The sequence below is a fragment of the Theropithecus gelada genome, chromosome 5, assembly GCF_003255815.1.
Source record: "Theropithecus gelada isolate Dixy chromosome 5, Tgel_1.0, whole genome shotgun sequence".
NCBI classification, from domain to species: Eukaryota; Metazoa; Chordata; class Mammalia; order Primates; family Cercopithecidae; genus Theropithecus; species Theropithecus gelada.
Window position 1 is genome coordinate 166,448,959 of NC_037672.1, and position 15,356 is coordinate 166,464,314.

The following is a 15,356-nucleotide window of genomic DNA, read 5'->3' on the forward strand; positions in this document are numbered from 1 at the left end:
GCCTCGGCCTCCCAAAATGCTGGGAGTACAAGTGTGAGCCACGGTGTCCGACCCAGAATTTTTATTTGTTTTTGAGAGAAGCCTCGCTACGTCACCCAGGCTGGAGTGCAGTGGCGCTATCTCGGCTCACTGCAACCCCTGCCTCCCGGGTTCCAGCAACTCTCCTGCCTTAGCCTCCCAAGTAGCTGGGATTACAGGCACGCACCACCATGCAGGGCTAATTTTTTGTATTTTTGGTAGATACGGGGTTTCACCAGGTTGGCCAGGCTTGTCTCAAACTCCCGACCTCAAGTGACCCGCCTACTGTGGCCTCCCAAAGTGCTGGGATTACAGGCATGAGCCACCACACCCAGCCACTAAGAATTTCTTTAAAGCCACAAATAAGCAATTTTTGACATAATAAAATTTTGTGAGCCACACATAAAAAATTTTAGAGTATATGAATGGAAAAATTCAACTTCGATCAATCTGGAACACATACTTAGGTTAAGCATTAAGCTCTCATCAGGTGTTTCAGATTTTCTATAAACAGGCTGTCTTGAAGAGAAACATTGGTAAAGGCATGGCAACAGCTTTCAAGAAGTCTTTTGGAGCTGTCTGCAGCTACAAGCCATACATACATACAGTTCTATCTGAGCAATAAACACCATTTTGAATAGGGGGAGGGGGTCAATTTATCTTCTCAGGGAAAGAAGCTCTTTATTTTCCTTTATTCGAAAAAGCAGAATGCAAAAATGGAATTTCTATTAGACTTTTTTCAAAATATTTTTTCTTCTCTGTAAGTCTACTCAGACAATATTCAACAGATTTAGTAGTGCAAACTACCAACAGGTAAATAAAGAATTTACATTTGTGAAAAGGAGTCATGTTCATGACTTAAGATTAGAAGGCAGGACATTAGACAGAGCAAAATTTACTTGGAATACAATGTCAATGTATTATTCACACGACCTCAAAAGAACTCCTGTGGTCAAGTCTGACAACCTTTGTTAAATTCCTGACAGTGACTTTTACTGTGAAAAAACCTGTTTTCCCACAAAATAGGCTCCTTACATTTCACCTAGAACAATGGCAATTTTAAGTGAAACAGACCTGTAGAACCTCTAATATCAGACAAACCTAAACTAGAAACAAGGAGTTACTTCTCTCCAAATGTGGCTCCCGTCCATCAGCTCTACAATACTGCTGCATCGTAAGAAAAGGTCATTAACTTAGATTGGATGCTACTTTTAATCCTTCATAAACATTTCTAATGAAACTTACCAAGGCAATAAAAAATATTTCTGCTTCTTAAAGCAGATCTTAAAGAACAAAAAATAGGCCTGCATAAAAAGTTATGATAAACTCTTAAAGTAGTAGGACTATTAATGCCTTACATATGGAAACTGTGTCAAATCATGGAAACGGAAATCTAAGATTACAGGGTAACCAGCTAACTACTACTCATACTCGCTTCCTAACTGGACACAACATAAGCAATGTAAACGCTTGCTTACCCATACTAAGATTCCTATTATTTTAATCCCATTACCGCTCTAGTTTTTAAAAATACCGTAATGTCCAAGAATCGCTTTGGAATACAGTGTGTCTTAGAGAATTAACATTTAAATGAGATTAAGGTATTTTCCCTGCAAATACTTAAGGTATCTGTGTAATCTCAATATAAGCTGGTCTACGCACATCTCATTTCCAGGATGATTTTTACCATTTTGCGTGTCATTGCTTCCCCCAAGTGGAACTCACCTCAGTGACACAGGACGTTAGTAGAAATAACGGTGATGACTAATAAGCGTCAGTCTAGGTGTGGCAGTCTTCCTATGGGGCTAATAAAGCAGAGGTACCATCCCGCATTTTGAAAATGACATCCTGAAAGAGAAACCAAGTCTGTCTAACCAGCAGCAGCTCACAGTCCAGACTGAAAGGGGGCACTGAGACCCTCCACACTTGACACTCGCCTTCAGTTGACACCACGGGTTTGACTCCGTCCTGCCTCGGGCGACGCCCGTAAGACAGGTCGACACTACCCCGACGAAACAAACAAACTGGTTTCTGAGCCCCGTGGAAACGGCGGGGTGCAGCAGGGGGAGTGCCTCCGTCACCGCCTCTCCAACTTCACAGAGGTCGTTGCTAGTGGCCACGTCGGGGTGGGGACGGGCGGCATTCAGGACTGGGAAGCTACCTGACTGCCACGTGCTCCTGCCTCGCAACAGCGGCACTAGATTCCGAGTTATGGGGACAACTGCTCGAGACGCCAGGGTAAGTACTCCGCATCCCACCGTCCCAACACCCTAGAGCGAATGCAGACGAAGGGGGAGCGGCCGGCGCGTCACCGGCGCTGGCGTGTGACGTCAGCGCGCGGAAGGCGGCACGCAACGGAGGCGGCTGGGAAGCAGCAGCGAGGCTGGGCTAGAACAGTGGGGTCGGGTAGGGTGCTGTGCGAAGGGACGGGCGGGGCGGGCTCTGCAGGCGGGAAGACAGAAAGGAGGAGACGTGAGAGACGAAAAGGATGGAGAGAGTGTAAAGCTGTTAAGAGTCATGCAGAGATGCGGGAGAGAACTCACTAGTTGAAACCAATTTGGAATATAAAGCATATAAAATTTTCCCACACCTACTACACCGAGAAAGGGACTTTTATTTTACTTGAAAGCGCACTACTTAGGGATGCTACATTTTTAAGAGTAATATTGCTTTAAAAAGCAAGCCTTTTCCTATTATATCTTGGATGGTTGAAACAGAAGAATGTTTAAGTCTTGAGATATTTTTAAAAAGCTGTATGGGGTTTTTTACACCTTTAGATCTAATGTATGTATAAATTACTTGTCTGTATATCGAAGGGTTTGGCAGGGTATAGCAGTCTAAGTACCTGTTTTCACTGCAGGACTGGCGAAGGTAGGAAGAGATTCCCCTAAAACTATAATAAGGGATATCATCTGGTGTCATCCTGAGTGGCCCTACTCAGGGCAACTGTATTCCTAACAGGGACCTTGAAAGATTTTGGCGGCTTTGCCAGAAGATGGCGCTGCAAGTCACCCAACCTGAAAAGCTGGAGCGTTTGCCTTGTTTTCTCTCTTCAATCTCCATACAGCTACAAAAGACTTATTTTCCTCATTCTTTCTACTTCTAGACTACACTCATGTGGGCCCTCCCACCCCCCGTTAGTAGGAATTTTGATGTCTGAATGCACAATTGTAGTTCTACCCACATCCTTTTGTACATCAAAGTGAAGTGAAATGTTGCCAATTACTAATCTAAGCAAATTCTTTTTGCTGCTTACAGGAAGAATGGCTACTCAGCTAACCTTCTTAGATAATTATTTAGGCTCATGTCATAAACTATTGGTAGGACTATAAATTGCTACAGTCTTTCTAGAAGGTATGCTAGCAGTGTGCATATCCTTTGACTCAACAATTTAACTTCTGGGACAAGTGAGCAATGATTTATATACAAGGATAACCGTTATTGTTTATAACTAGAAAAACTAGAAATAATGTAAATGTGTAACAAAGAAGAATTGATTAAATTAAAATATATCCAAACAATGAAATACTCTAAAGCCATTTAAAAGAGTAATCAAGATCTACTTTATTGACATAGAAAGATATCATTGATACATTGATGAGTAGATAAAGCAGGTTACCTAAGAGGATTACTTGATGATTTCCCTTTCTGGTTTATATACCCCTGTACAACTGAATTTTTTGTTTGTTTGTTTGTTTAAACAAGAGTGCTTTGGGACTTCTTTTTCTTTAAATATTTTATTGGACTTTTCTTTCCAACAAAAAAGTTTTTGCTTCTTGCAACAAGCCAATAACACAAGTACACAAAGACAAAGCCTACCATCTCCTTCCCAGAGCTCCCTTCTGTGCTGTCCTCCATGAAACCAATGTTAACAGTTAATTAATATCATCTACATTTTTCTCTAAGTTCCTAAAAACATAAGCATGCATTTTTATATTTCATGTATTAGATTTAGTCTTTTTTTGTTTTTTTGGTTTTTTTTTGAGATAGGGTCTCATTCTGTTTCCCAGGCTGGAGTGCAGTGGCGCAATCTTAGCTCCCTGCAACTTCCACCTTCCAGGCTCAAGTGATTCTCCCACTTCAGCCTCCTGAGCAGCTGGGACCATGGGTGCGTGCCACCACAGCTGGCTAATTTCGGTATTTTTTTGTAGAGATAGGGTTTTGCCATGTTGACCAGGCTTCTTGTGTGTGTTTTTTGTAGAGATGGGTTTCACCATGTTGCCCAGGCTGGTTTTGAACTCCTGAGCTCAAGTAATCTGCCTGCTTTGACCTCCCAAAGTGCTGGCATTAAAGGCATGGGCCACTGTGCCTAGCCGGGACTATAGTATACACATTATTTTGCAACGTACATTTTTAAATAGTATCACATGAACATCTATGCGGATATCAACTAATTCTTGTGAATGATATTGATATTTCATGATACGGCTATACCAAAATCTACTCCATTCAGTAGACATATTGTTTCCAATGGTATAATTACTTCTGTGGGATAGATTTCTAAAAGTAGGTTTGCTGGGTCAAAATGTATGCATACTTTTTCACTTTAATACTCCTATGTCTTGGTTATGGGAATTTCTTAACTCCTTATGAATAGTGGTAGTACAATATATTAAAAAGAAGGGGACTAGCAGTATGCCTAAGCTATTCTACTAGAGATTTTTCAGAAATATAGTCTGCCATGCATTCACAATTAAACACTAAATGTTAGATGATGGGAAAAAACATATTCAAGGAATGGATATTGTTATTCCTTCTTTCTAAAAAGCAGGCAGCAAGGTGAAACAAAATAGAGAATAACAAATTAGAGCAAAAGGTTGGTATAGAACTACACTATTTTGCCTTTGTGAAATTGTTATGTAAATGATTTTATTAAAAGACCATGTATTTGTGAAGGTATAAGTTCTGATTATACTCACCTACAATCTTTTGTGATTAGAGAAGGGCCTACAATATTAAATATGAAGAAAAGCATTCTCTAAAATCCAGATCTCTTACAGACATGTAATATTCAAATCCAAGGGAGGAAAAAGAAGTCACTGTCTTGGCATTTAGTACTCCATCTTGCTACATTCTAGGCGAGAAATTTTTAGTTATTTTTTTAGTTATTTAAGCCACATTCCTGAAAGGCTACTCTAGCCTTATGTGGTTTGAACTCCCCATTAACTCTGTGTAGCTACGAATTAAACTGTAGCAGCCTACTGAATTTCTGGATCTTAATCTGGTAGGCCCAGCTCCAAATGCAAAGATAAAACATCTAGTCAGCTTTTGTGTTTCTGGCTTTCTGAATGGGGTCGCCTGCCAGGGCTCACAGATGAGTCCACCATCTGAAGAGAATAATCATAATCTGTATCTAGGATGAATAAAACAAAACACTGTGCCCTTAGCTGTGTGCAGCCTGAGAAATGAGTCACTTCATGAGACTGTTTCTAGGATATGATTGGCTGAAAGAGCTTTGAGTGTATCAAGTTCTACTGAGGCAGTTTTGTGGGAAACAATAACACTAAACTGGAAGACTGTTTGCCATGTCAAAGGTCTCGAATTGTAATTAGAAGTGCAAAGCTATTTTGGATAACTTCATGTTATCTTTGGGGAAAAGACAAAAGACAAGAAAAGGTCACTTTCACTTCTGTGATGCTAGTGGAATCAGGAAGAAATTCTAGACTAGAACCATGCTACTATTTTCATAATAGAATGTTTTAATCCCTTCCATTCTCTCTCTTTCCAATGTGTCTGAGTGTCTGAAATGCAAACAATAAGATCAAAGTTCTTTTTCTTTTTCTTGTTTTTTTTTTTTTTTTGAGACAGAGTTTCACTCTTGTCGCCTAGGTTGGAGTGCAGTGGTGTGATCTCGGCTCACTGCAACCTCCACCTCCTGGGTTCAAGTGATTCTCCTGCCTCAGCCTCCCGAGTAGCTGGGATTACAGGCGTGCCACTGTGCCCGGCTAATTTTTGTATTTTTAGTAGAGACAGGGTTTCACCACCTTGGACAGGTTGGTCTCGAACTTCTGATCTCAGGTGGTCCACCCGCCTCAGTCTCCCAAAGTGCTGGGATTACAGGAGTGAGTGACTGTTCCTGGCAAGATCAAAGTTCTTTTTCTGAAACAACTCATAAATACACGAGGTAGAGCTATACAATCTTGTTTGATTTTTCTGTGGAACTTTTTAAAAGTGTATTATTTTAAGTTGTTATGGGAAGTAATCCTATTTCTAGGTTTTTTACTTTAAGGAAAGTTCAGAGTAACTTGACTGTTCCAGAGAGCAAGACAGAAAAAACTGAGATATGATTCCCAGTGCTCTTTGCCACTTCAATAAAATAGCATCATACAACTTGCCACTCCCAGAGAGAGAGAATTGCTGGCAGAAGGGAAGGTTTGCACCACCTCCACTCACTGGTAATGTCTATCATTTGTTTCTCTTGTTTCAGTCTGCCAGGGTTCCAGATATACTAGTGAACAGGCTATCCTACACCTGGTTGTAATTGGTAAATTCTTAGACTGTGAGTCAATCTTTTTGTCCTTTTTCCCTTTCCTTGAGGCCCCAAGAGTTTTATTGGTTGGTTGGTGGGGAAAGTGTGAAGCTAATTTAAATATTGGTTGAGTATTTGTTATTATTAACTTAAACTCCAACCAGTCCTAGCCAAAAAATCTGATTTACAGTAGAAGAAACTGACCTTTTCACATAACTTATTTTGCTATGTCTCCAAATACTTCCTGTATACTGAGGGCTTTTTAAAATATGCATACTGAGACTTGTGGTTAAAAGATGAATTTAAACACCCTATGGCAGGCAAGGTAATACCCCCCACCCCACCGCCCCAATCCCTGAAACCAGTGAATATATTAGATTACATGGCAAGGGGGACTTATATATGATATGAGAAACATTCAGCCTTCCATTGCTGGCTTTGAAGATGGAGGAAGGGGGCAGTGAGCCAAGGAAGTCAAGTGACCTCTAGAAGCTGCAAAAAGCATGGAAGTGGATTCTCCCCTAGAGCCTGTAAAAGAAACAGCCCGGCCAATACCTTCATTTTTTTTTTTTTTTTTTTAAGACAGAGTTTCACTCTTGTTGCCCAGGCTGGACTGCAATGGCGCAATCTCGGCTCACCACAACCTCCACCTCTTGGGTTCAAGTGATTCTCCTGCCTCAGCCTCCCGAGTAGCTGGAATTACACGCATGTGCCACCACACTCGGCTAATCTTGCATTTTTAGTAGAGATGGCGTTTCTTCATGTTGGTCAGGCTGGTCTGGAAGTCCCAGCCTCAGATGATCCGCCTACCTCAGCTTCCCAAAGTGTTGGGATTACAGGCGTGAGCCACGACGCCCAGCCAACATCTTGATTTTTAACCAGTGAGCCCTATATCAGACTTTTACCCTACAGAACTCTAAGATCAAAAATTTGTACTGTTTCAAGCCACTAAATTTGTGGGAATTTGTTACAACAGCACGTGGATACTAATACAAACTCTTCTTAGGGTTCTGGGAGCAGTTATTTACAGTATGGAGATGAAGTGGGCTGTTGAATTATTTTCATATGGGAGAAAAGCCCATAGTTGGGTCTATAAACCTCCTTATTGGTAATTATCTGAGCCCTGAGAAGTTCCTTCTTAATCACTCCCACTAAAACAAGGGATCTGGTAAGAACGCCAATCAATCAGCATCCTTTCTGTAGTATTTACCGCTATGGATGAGATCAGGCTGCAAGTATTCACATTAGGACACTTAAAATGTACCAAAGATCTGGCTATGGTGCTTACCCTGTGTTTCTTCCCACCTGTCTGCTGAAGAGGAAGTTCAATATCACCAGATTCTCTGACAAAAACACCAGAGGAATTACAGAGAACGTTTTTTCCCAGATGCAATCTATTTTATCACCAAGCAATCACATACCACATTGTTTAAATATATTGCTCCATATGTAACTCAGTGTTTCTGACTGAGCCCCTCAGATCAACTGGAAAGAATTAAACACAGGAATGCTTAGGTCCAACATTGGAACAATTAAGACAGGATTTCTGGGAATGGAGCCTAAGCAAGGATATTTTTCTGAAGCTCCCTAGATGGCCCTGATGCAAAGTGAAGATTGAGAACTACTGGTGTGATGATTATGTATGCCAGAAACCATGACTTTAAAATAAGTTCTTATAAAGGAATAAGGTAGTGCATAATAGGAATAATATTACAAAAAGCCAAACATACAAATAGACTTGTTCTTGCACAGTTAAGAGAGATCCTTGGAACAATCCTCCATTAAGAAACTAAGACACTACCAAAAAAGAACTTTTCATCCTTATAGAAAGCAGGTAAGATTGACTAAGAGACCACAACTACTGTCTACATTCTCAAAATCCACGTGCCTTTCCAAAATTAGCTATGTAACCACAGTGAGTAAATGTCTTTTGAAAAATTCCACTTAGTTTGGAAAAATTTTTGCTTGCTTTTCCACATTTTCTAAGAAGAATCTAAAGATCTTGGTCAACAGTGTCCCAGGTAAAAGAAAATCGTGCTTGGATATTTCCATAGTTCTACACACTCTACCTTGGTAAGAGTAATGAAAGAGGTCCTAAGAAGCTTGACTGCACTGTGATCACCACCATGGGTACTATACCAGCTCTGAAGCCCAGAACTGTCTTTGAGAATATTCAATTCTGCCTTAGAAGAAATAGAACAAAACTCACGTGTTACTAGCCTGCAAAACAGTCAGTGGAGCACATATACGTAAAAATAGAAAAGTCTGGCGAGACCAGGTCATATTTAATATTGATGAGGCGTAAAATATACAACACGCACTTAATATTAATCAGTATATATTCATAACATACTAAATACACAGGAGATATTAAACGTTCACGGGTCTTAATTCTGCCACCCAGTGGTAACACTCAAAAGTGATCTCGCCAAAGAAATGCACAACCTGTATCTGCTCACCAGGCTATTAGCATGCTACTGCTGTGGCCACCATTCTTCCACTGCATCCGCCCTGCCCCTGCATCGGAATATAGCTCCTTGAACACGGGATCAGGTTTACTGAATTCTATGACCCACGCTGGGAGCTCAATAAAAGTTGCTAAACGGAAATGAAACCAATTCAGACCGTGTAGAAACCCCAGATTACATCTTTTCTTCAAACATTTAATTTCCAAGCAGTATTTTGAAAATGCGTGATAGCTAAATTCGAGTTATCCTTTTTGTATGTATGTTAGGCACACACCCGGCGATGACATACAAAGCGAGGTGACACCACCGCACTCCCGGCCCGCACGTCACCTATAAGCACAGGGGACTTTTGGTCCTGGTTTATTTCCGAAGGCTGGCACTTCTCTTCGATCTAAGTTTTAGGAACCTGTGCTCGTCAACAGCTATCGATACTTTTTATTTTCAAGGCTGACGCCTGCCAGAGTTTCACAAGCTGCTTGCTCCCGGACGCTGTGGTCTCTCGCTGGAGTGAATCCGAACTCCGCGTGACGCTGGGAACGGTCACCGCCTGTTGCCTCACGAAAACGTCTCCCACAAGCTGGCCGCCTCGCGCGAGGTCAGCGGCAGGGCAAACAGGAATGCGTGAGTGACGTGAGCTAATCGCTAATGAAAAGCTTCACAGCCCCTGCGGCCCTCAGAGCCAGGGAGCTCGCTCGGCTCCTCCTCCTCGAGACCCAGCCTCGGCCCGCCCACCATTCCCACGCCGCCCAATAGGCGCCGACGCGGCTCAGAGAGTGGTCGGAGGAGGAGGTGTTGGGACGGCTGTCGCTGAACGGCCGTTCACGTCAACGTAGTGACGTCACGCGTCGACGCTAGGGACGTACCTGTCGGGCTCCTGACTCTTGCCGTTTCTCTTCCACTTCCGTGGGTCAGGGCCGGTCCGGTCCGGAACCTGCAGACCCTTTCCCAGTGTTCTAGTTCGCCCGCGACCCGGAATAATGAGCAAGAAGGGTGTGGTGGGTTGAAAGCCGTCCTACTTTACTCCCGAGTTAGAGCATGGATTCAGTTTTAGTCTTAAGGGGAAGTGAGGTTGAATATTTTTATTTTTAATTTTGGGCAGAAGCAGGTTGACTCTAGGGATCTCCATAGCGAGAGGATTTAACTTCATGTTGCTCCCGTGTTTGAAGGAGGACAATAAAAGTCCGACCTGGCAAAATTTCCGTAACCTCTGCAGTAGAAAACGTCAGGTATCTTTTAAATCGCGATAGTTTTCGTTGTGTCAGGTTTCTTCGGTGGAGCTCCCAGGGTAGCTAGGTTTTAGGTTTGAAACAGATGCAGAATCCAAAGGCAGCGCAAAAAACAGCCACCGATTTTGCTATGTCTCTGAGCTGCGAGGTGAGTTGCATTGTATGAGCGAAGATTCGTCAGCTCTCCTGTTCACAGATTTTGGGTCAACTATGAGGCCACAGCCCTCATCTTGGTTTCTCTTATAATGTACCTACATAATGTTGAAAGGTACATCATGAATTGGGATGCAAACCCATCCTGATTAGGTGTATACCCTCAGACATTCTTTAAAATTTCACACATCTGCTTCAGGAACCGTCGAAGGACCTCTGAATAGAATGGAAGTGGGTTCCAGGAGAAGATTAACTTTAAACTTAGAGGAGTGGGTTTAACTTTCGCCTAATTTTCCCCAATTTAAAAATAATATTCATTTTTTCTATCTTTAGATGTATGTGTATGTAAAATATTTTTTGTGTGTATATATTTGTGGTTTGATCTTAAACTTGACCAGAAACTGCCTTAGAATCTCAGAAATTAGCTTTGCATGTGGTATGCTTTATTTGTATGGCATTTTAAAACTGCGGAGCACATAGAAGATAATTACATACGTATTGTGCATATTAGAAACTGAGATTTCTGTTTCCTTTGGAAAGAAATTTCTGTTCATGGCATTGAATCAACAGTGACCATACCTTTTACATAGATACGTAATTCAGAAGTTCAGTTCTACAAACGTAAACTTTTTGAGCTATGCAGTTCAGTTACTGCAGCATCATTGTGACTTGTATAATTGTTGAATCTTTCCAGAATTGCTTTTACTTTCATCTTTAAAGAGTTAATTTAGAATATTTTTTTTTATGAGGTTGGTATGGAGATAACTATCGGTCAATTCTACGTGCCTTTGTGAGTCACTACAAAATAGTATTTGTTCAGTTCAAGAGTACATATGGGAGTTAAAGTACTTGTGTATATGTTGTTGACTTTCATCTTAAAAGGTGCTGCTGCTACTCAGTGTCTTGTTCTAAAATATAGCTTTAAAAACCATGTGTGTGACCTACAGATATTTTCTCAACTTGAATATGCGTATGTGGCCTCTGGTTAATACAGACTGCCAGTGTTGGCAGAATTCATCACAGACTGCATACCCTTCCCACCCCTTACTGCCCTCAGCACCTCGAAAACTTCGCTGCTTTGCTTGAATGATGAGTCAAAATATTTTAAGAAGTCAATATGAATGTATAGAACCTACATTTTTACTTGGAAATTGTGCTTTAGCATGTGTTATCAATTATGCATAGCTCATGAAGAATGTAAATAAACTACTTTTGGATAGATGTGTTTCAGGGGGACAGATTTGTTGGTTATGGGTTTGTGTTAGTAAGTTGGCTATTTTCCAGGTCATGTTAGTGCTAGGCTTTCCATTTCCTGTTGTGACATGTTGGTCACAACATGTTGGTCATAATTTTCAGACGGCTCGGGAAGTCAGATTTGATCTCTGTGGTGGGTCCTATATCAAAGCAGTATCCTGTGTGGTTTGGCCGCTATCACTGCTAAGCACTTCCAACTTAGTTTGGTAGTCAAACTTGTCAGCAGGGATCTAAAATGTATAATATTTTATAATAAGTGTTAATATTTATTGAATGCATTCTATGTTTTCAGGCTCTTTTCCAAGTAATTTTTGTGAGTTATCTCAATTTTCACACCAACCCCACGAAGTAGGTACTTTCACTAATCCCGTTTTACATTCGTGGAAACTGAGGCACAGAAAATGTAACTAACTTGCCCAACAGTAACTGTCAGAACTGAGACTGAAGCCTGAGAGCATGATTTCAGAGCTCCTGTTCTCTGCTGCACAATACTGTAGTTTAGAATAGTCAAAATGCTAGAGAAAAACAAGGAGAGACATGGCTTGTAGGTTCAATTATAGGAGCAATGTAAAATTACAGTGTGTGTGGGAAACTGTTTTTAAAAGGAATACTCATAGCCTTACTACTCTAATAAACATTTTAATTTTTTAAATATGCACACTCACATCTGTACGTAAACATTGTAGCTGTGATTCATTTTGGTTCTTAAAGGTAAATCTTTAGTGAAGTTTAAAATGGAGATTGAATCCCACTGCCTCATTTTCGTTGTTGAAATCCAGAGATTTGATCTGCAACTTTGACTGGAACCAAGTTAAATAAATATATTTCTTGCTATTTCTTGTGGGAAATAATTGAACAGTTTCCATCTTTTAAATCATGAAGACTATTTAGTTTTCAAAGTTTCTGTCTGCCACAGAAACTTTTTATTGGTTTATTATTTTATCTTTCTTCCTTGTTATAATCTGAGCGTTATATTTGTATATGTGTTTATTCCTTTGTCCTTTTGAAATCCTCTAGCATTTATACTCGCTGCCCCTGAGAAATTTGGGTTTGTTTTTTTTTGGTCTGTTTTTATTTATTTTTAATTGACAAGTAATAATTGTATATATTTATGATGTTCAATGTGATGTTTTAATAAATGTATATATTGTAGAAAGGTTAAATCAAGCAAATTAACATATCCATCGTATCACCTACTTGCAATTTGTTTGTGGTGAGAACGTTTAAAATTAACTTTTAGCAATTTTGAGGTATATAGTACTTTATTATTAATTATAGTCACCGTGCTGTGCTATAGATCTCTAAAATTTATTCCTCTAACTGAAACTTTGTATTCTTTGGCTAACCTGTCTCCTTTCCTATTTCCCCCCTCTCCCTAGCCTCTGTAGACCACTATTCTGCTCTCTGCCTCCCTGAGTTTGACTTTTTTTTTTTTTTGGTTTTACACATATGTGAGATCATGCAGTATTTGTTTTTTGTGTGTGTGTCTTGTTTATTTCACTTAGCATAATGTACTCCAGGTTAATCCAGGTTTTTGAAGATGACGTAATTTTCTTCATTTTCAAGGCTGTATAGTATTCCATCCTGTATATATACCACGTTTTCTTTATCCATTCATCCCTTGATGGACACTTAGGTTGTTTCCATATCTTGGCTATTGTGAATAGTAGCGTTTAACTTTTGAATGACACTAAAAGATTTTGTAAGTTTAAGATATTTTCTTCAGAGAGCTATTTCCTTCAGCAAATTATTCATTTATTGCAGTTTTGAAGAAGAGGCACAACAATTTGGACATGCAGGTAATTGAATGAACAGTAAGGATAAACTATCAAGTAATATTATTTTGAGAGAAATTAGTTTTATTATTGTCATTTCTTGTATGTGTTGATAATTTGTATTAAAATAAATTCCTTCTGTTTTAATAACCCTATGGGTCTAATTAAACACCTTCAGCCTTTTCTCCGTCTAATCTTGCTCTTTTGCCCTTCTTTTTAAAAAATAAGTCTTATTGTGTTATGTGTCTTTTATTGTGATATTTCATATGGTTCATGGAAGTAGGTGGGTTTAATGATTTGCTCAAACATATCTCTACATAAAACACAATTTTTACATTTTTAAATTGTTTATATTACCAAAATGAAATAATACTCACAATTTTACCTACTTTTCTGATAGAAATCGGTGACCCTAATATATCATAGATGCTTTCAGATATCTCTAATATCTACCATAAATGCAGAAGATGAATCACTGTATTGGAAGAAAGAAAAAGTATTCTTATAAAATCAGTTTAAAATTCGGTCAGTATAGCAAGAATTAGGTATGTTGATTTTACTTTGGGTGTTTTGAGAACTTGATTTAAATTGAACCTTGCCCAGTGCTAATATAATCCATAGACCACACTAAATCCTGTGGTATAATAGTGACTTCTTTTTTGAGATAGAGTCTTGCTCTGTTACCCCAGCTGAAGTGTAGTGGTGCAATCTCTGCTCACTGCAACCTCTGCCTCCTGGGTTCATGCGATACTCATGCCTCAGTCTCTGGAGTAGCTGGGATTACAGGCGTGTGTCACCACTCCTGGCTAATTTTTGTCTTAGCAGAGACAAGGTTTTACCATGTTGGCCAGGCTGGTATTGAACTCCTGACCTCAGGTGATCCACCCGCCTCAGCCTCCCAAAGTGCTGGGATTACAGGCATGAGCCACTATGCCCGGCCCATTTTTGTATTTTTAGTAGAGACAGGGTTTCACCCTGTTGGCCAGACTGGTCTCGAACTCCTGACCTCAAGTGATCTGCCCACTTCGGCATCCCAAAGTGTTGGGATTACAGGCTTGAGCCACTGCACTGGGCTATTACAGTATCCCTCTTGAGGAAAATGTATAATGTAATTTATGCTGAAATATACTGAAAGCTGTAGGGCCTATACAAATATAATAGCATTAATACAATAACTGTATTCATATTTATTATAATTTCTGGTACATTGTTAGCTGTTCTATAAACGTTAGTAAATGAATAAGTTATCTTGAAATTCCTTTTCACATTTCTTTTTTCTTTTCTTTGAGACGGAGTCTTGCTCTTGTCGCCCAGGCTGGAGGGCAGTAGCACGATCTCGGCTCACTGCAACCTCTGTCTCCCAGGTTCAAGCTATTCTTCTGCCTCAGCCTCCTGAGTAGCTGGGATTACAGGTGCCCGCTACCACGCCTGGCTAATTTTTGTACTTTTATTAGAGACGGGGTTTCACCATGTTGGCCAGGCTGGTCTTGAACTCCTGACCAAGGCGATCTGCCCACTTCGGCCTCCCAAAGTGCTGAGATTACATGCGTGAGCCACTGTGCCTGGCCCCTTTTCACATTTTAATCTGTGACTAGTACTTAGCACAGTTTTTACAATATTTATATGAAAATGCTCCTTGCGCACAAATGGCTAGCTCAGATTTTCACCTCTCTGCCGTCGTTGCTCTTGAGACTTTTGTTCCATCTCTCTAGTTGCTGACATTGACAATCTTTTTCTTCTTTCACCCAGTTTATATCTACTTTTCTTTTTAGCTTAACAGTTAGAGAGTTGACTGACACACTTTTGGGACTTAGATGTGGTCCTCAACCGTACCCAGTCAGTCTCCTTTATGGGAGAGACAAAACTTTGTTGGGAACCATGAAAAATTAGTGTGCGTATCTCAGGCTGTAGATCCTTTCACCACTCATTTCCATGGTTTTCCTATGTTTGCTCCTCTCCCCAAATTCTGGTGATATATTGCTTAGTGTTTGCA

General features: G+C 40.3%; 2 protein-coding genes across 9 annotated transcripts in view; one reads left to right on the forward strand and one right to left on the reverse strand.

Annotated features, from left to right (window-relative positions):
* The window catches only part of NEK1 (NIMA related kinase 1), a 194,621-nt gene extending 192,274 nt beyond the window's left edge, over window positions 1-2,347 (reverse strand). For 3 of the 5 annotated variants that reach the window (XM_025384760.1, XM_025384758.1, XM_025384756.1), the window contains exons 1-2: window positions 1,945-2,347; window positions 1,744-1,866 (exon numbers count right to left, since the gene is read on the reverse strand). The gene's annotated coding sequence lies outside the window, so the exon portion shown is untranslated. Of the gene's footprint in view, window positions 1-1,743 lie in introns of all 5 variants that reach the window. The other 2 variants (XM_025384759.1, XM_025384757.1) reach the window with 1 other exon arrangement.
* A 7,440-nt stretch (window positions 2,348-9,787) lies between these two features.
* The window catches only part of CLCN3 (chloride voltage-gated channel 3), a 101,329-nt gene continuing 95,760 nt past the window's right edge, over window positions 9,788-15,356 (forward strand). For 2 of the 4 annotated variants that reach the window (XM_025384764.1, XM_025384767.1), the window contains exon 1: window positions 9,788-10,329. The gene's annotated coding sequence lies outside the window, so the exon portion shown is untranslated. The remainder of the gene's footprint in view (window positions 10,330-15,356) is intronic. The other 2 variants (XM_025384761.1, XM_025384763.1) reach the window with 1 other exon arrangement.